The sequence below is a fragment of the Pinus tabuliformis genome, chromosome 6 (genome assembly GCF_031772625.1).
Source record: "Pinus tabuliformis cultivar Carrire ecotype Pingquan chromosome 6, CPIR1, whole genome shotgun sequence".
Classification (NCBI taxonomy): domain Eukaryota; kingdom Viridiplantae; phylum Streptophyta; class Pinopsida; order Pinales; family Pinaceae; genus Pinus; species Pinus tabuliformis.
The window spans coordinates 1,918,246,455-1,918,250,747 of record NC_142292.1 but is presented as its reverse complement, the minus strand read 5'-3'; the positions used below and the strand labels follow the sequence as shown (position 1 = coordinate 1,918,250,747).

General features: G+C 40.9%; 1 pseudogene; it reads right to left on the bottom strand.

Annotated features, from left to right (window-relative positions):
- Positions 1–201: 201 nt before the first annotated feature.
- LOC149266859 (disease resistance protein Roq1-like) lies at positions 202–3,724 on the bottom strand (annotated as a pseudogene).
- Between the last annotated feature and the right edge of the window lie 569 nt (positions 3,725–4,293).

Here is a 4,293-nt window from a genome sequence, read left to right as displayed (position 1 = left end):
TGTCCTCGAACATTGCAGGACCCAGGAACAGGTTGCAGACATCTTGACAAAGCCACTGGTTCAGAAGAGTTTCGAATTTATGAGAAAGTGTTTGGGAATGACCGAACGCGCAGCTGTTAAAATTAAAGGGGAGTGTTAAATTGTAATTTTGAACAGCGCGGTGGTCTTTTGGAAAACCACTCGGTCTCCCCGCACCGCCATTCACCAAAGGCGGTATCCGTAGCTGAGGCTCCGAACACATTCACATGCCGCCACGCGTCTCTTGTACGACGCCCAAAACCATTTTCCCCGGACGGTAAAGGTCGATTGGTTTGCCCGAGGTTGGTGTGCGAACCACGTCGGATCATCTGGGTGCTCAATCACAGCCGTTGACTTCCCGAAGGTGCACTGCCTGCGTCAAATCAATTTTTACGTGGAGTGAAAGTTTATCCGTTGACCGCCGTGGGAGGAATTAAATAGAGTTTAATGTGTGTCGTTTTTTTTGGTGGAGGCTTTAATATTTGTTATGGGGAAGTGTTTAATAGAGTTATGGGCATATGTCCCATATGTCATACGTTTATTTTTATATATTTTTTTTGTATACACATTTTCATACGTTAAAAAAAACAAATATGTCTACGTGTTGTAGTTTTTGAGTGTAGTTCCTTTTTGTAATGTTGTGAGTGGGGTGGCTACGCACGAGTGTGCGATTTTTTTTTTGTATATGCACAACAGTGCTGTAATGTTGGTCTGGCAATGAAAAACACAGGAATGTTTTTGAAGCCGTTTATGTAATATCCACAGCAGTGGAAAATCTGTGAGAGCAGCAGAGTTTTTTTTTAGATTCCCTCTTTGCACAGAGGAAGAAATATGTAACAGAGTTTCAGTTTTAAATTAATAGAAATGTGTTGTGACTGTGTAATGCTGTGTTCTGAGTGAATTTTTTTTTAAAGATGTTCTCTGCAAAAGATCCTGGACAGAGTAAACAGAGCATTGGCTCTGTGGTGAATTTTTAATTGGTTTTTGGTATTTTCTCCATTTAAAAATACCCAACATTGACCAACTTGGAGCACCCTAAGCTTTGTGCACTGTCCCAACCCCGGTATCCTCTTCAGCTTCACACATTGTAATGCGTAAAACTCCTCCAAAGATGTCAATGCTCCCATACTCGGCAGTTCTTCTAACTCGGAGCATTGACCAACATCCAGCGCCCTAAGCTTTGTACACTGTCCCAACCCTGTTATCCTCTTTAGCTTCACACATCCAATTGCGTTGAACTCCTCTAAAGATGTTAAGGCTTCCATACTCGGTAGTTCTTCTAACTGAGTGCACCAAGAAACATTTAGCCACCGAAGATTTGTATAATACCCCAACCCGGGTATGCTCTTGAGTTTCTGACACCCTCGTACCCTCAACACCTCCAAAAATACTGCTAGCTACAGAATGTTTGAGGTTCAATGGTTTAAACACAAGAAAGATATTAAAACATAGGTTACAGATAAATCTTAAAAAAACCGTTTGAAATTGATTTAAACACTCTGGTCACATTTCTGATAACACGGAAACTAACATTTCTGATCACCTGTGATTCGCTTTCACTTTTCCACAATGTGTTTAATTCGCTCCCCCACACATCAAGATACCTTAAGTTCTTCACTGAAATCCAGGAAGGCAGGGAAGAATATGGATACTTTTTCCACCGGAGCCATAAAATCCCGGGTAACTCCACTGTTCCCAAAGTGCTCTCCAACTCAGTACCTTCAGTATCAAGAATTCTCAACATCTGGGGAGCAATACGGCGCAATATAGAACCGTAATCATTATTTTCAATAAGATTTAGTCCCCGCACTGTTATTACCTGACCATTCTTCAAAAACGATCGTTAACACAAATAATGAATTAAAATTATTGATATTTTAAAAAAAATCGATCTCAAACTATTGTTGAATAATCTAAAATTTTATGACTGAACACTTACAGATGATTGCTGTGACAAATAATCCATAACGTTTTGTGTCCAACGCCAAAGACGAAATGGGGGCAACTTCTCAGCTACATCTCTTCCGAGATCTTTTAGGTGCTCATGCATATGTATGCAATTCCTACTGTCAATTTCCACAAGACATCTATCCTGTAGATTTTGTAACCCCTTTCTCCCTTTCCAGCCCGATCCGTTCCATATGCTTATGGCCATATCCCTGTGCTGTCCTCGGAGAAAACATGCAATGTCTAAAAAAGCATGCAATGTCTAAAAATATATGTTTTTCTTCTTCATTGAGGTCATCATAACTAATTTTTAGGCTTCCATTTACCTCCCTTGGAAGACTCCCCAATTCGTCTTCCCACTCTGATTTGTCTTTTCCATAAAGATGTGCCCCATGTACTTTTAACGATAAAGGCAATCCATGACAGGATTCTAAGAACTTATTTATCAGATGTTCATATTCCGGGGGGGAATAGGCTTAGCTAAAGGCATGGGAGCAAAAGAGCTCTCTGGAGTGTTGGGTGTTAAGCCCAGTAAGCGTATAAATTGATGATATTTCCACTCTTGCGCTTCTCAGAACACCCCTATCTCTAGATGTAATCAATATTAAGCTCCCCGGACAGATATCATGAGTTTCAACAGGCAGAAGTGCTTTCAACTGATCGACATGGCCCACGTCGTCTAAGATTATTAAACCATTAGAGGATTTGAGAGCCTGTATGAGCATATTTTTACCTTCGTGAACATTATCAACACTGTCTATTGGCTTATTAGTCAGTTCTTTCAAAAGTTTTGTTTGCAGCAAATTTAAAGACGCTGCATGATCTTTGACTTCAGATAAAAAGCAGGATCTAAGATAATATGATTTCTTCTCATTGAAGAATTGTTTTGCCAACGTGGTTTTTCCCACGCCACCTAACCCCACGATCCCCACGACCTGAGGTTTCCCGCTTTGCGATTGCTGCAACAGGACTGTATCCTCAAATTCTTTCAGCTTGGAATTCAAACCTGCTGGATAGTCAGCCACGTGAAAGTCTCGTTTTTCCAGCATTTTCGACAGACGTTCAACAATCTTATCTAGCAGCTCCATCTCCAACTCCTCGCTAATTATTGAAAAGAAAATAAAATAAAAAAACTTGTGAGAACGTCTACATCTATTAATCAAATATAAAATATTACCATATCTAGAGAGCGAAGGTTGAGTTCTCACCCATTGTGGACCTCTAGCTCGTAACCGCTATTGTCTGCAACAGTAGAAAGTGCGGTTCTCCACTTTTCAATGATGTTGGAGTCATATCGCAACTTCCCTTCATGATTTCTCTTCTTTGCCAGTCCTTTTAGGGCCTTTGCATACTTTCCATCTTTGCCCTGCGTCCACCGAACCTCAGCAGGCGTGACACGGTAAAAGACAGGAATAACAGGAGCCTCTGACTCCAACATGAGTAGAAGTTCATGTAGGCACCAATATGATTCGGCGTATCTGGGAGAGAAGATGGCTACATGGACTCTGGCACTTCTGATAGCTTCTTTTATTTGCAAAGGAAAGTTGTATCCCGCTTGCATTTCATCTTCATCCAGAAAGGGCCTCAATACTTTTTCTAGAAGGCGAAGGTACAGAGAGCTGGCGAAGGTTTTCTTCACATCAACGCCGCGATGGTTTATGAAGACTTTGTACCACTGAGCAGCGGTGGAGGAGGAGGCAGCAATGGAGGAGGATACAGCGTCGGAGGCAGAGGCAACAATGGAGGAGGATGCATCCATTTTGCGAATTGCTAAATAGAAATCTCGACACAAATTGCAGAGGAGGAGGATGAATTGGAGTTTGAGAAGCATGCAAAAATTATGTTTGAAATGAAAACCTTAGAGATCATTGTACATATACATATATTATTAAAGCAAACCCTTCACCCCTGGTTAGTGAATAGTTATACAGCTAGTGGAGTCCTCTGGCTTCCTTGTGTTGTTTTGGCAAGTTCTGCACTTTAATATTGTCAATGAGGGTCCCCAGTATTATAATATGCTCGAATTTTAATTTTTTTCAATATTCTTGATATGCGTACCCACTCTTATAATAACTTGTGAGGACATTTTGTGATTTTATAGGATGGTTGACGTAGTCTACACAGCCGTCCACGTTTATCGATGCTGAGCACGTTCTCTACTATTATAATATAGTGGAAATTGGGTTTCCCATACGCTCTTTCACGCTCTATCTTTCATAGTAGGTGCAAATTTGGGATTCCACCCGCCCATCCATCTCAATCTTCGTGCTTCACCTGTCCATAACGTGTTCTCCATTATCCATACTAAAATTTGCTAAGAAGACTTTG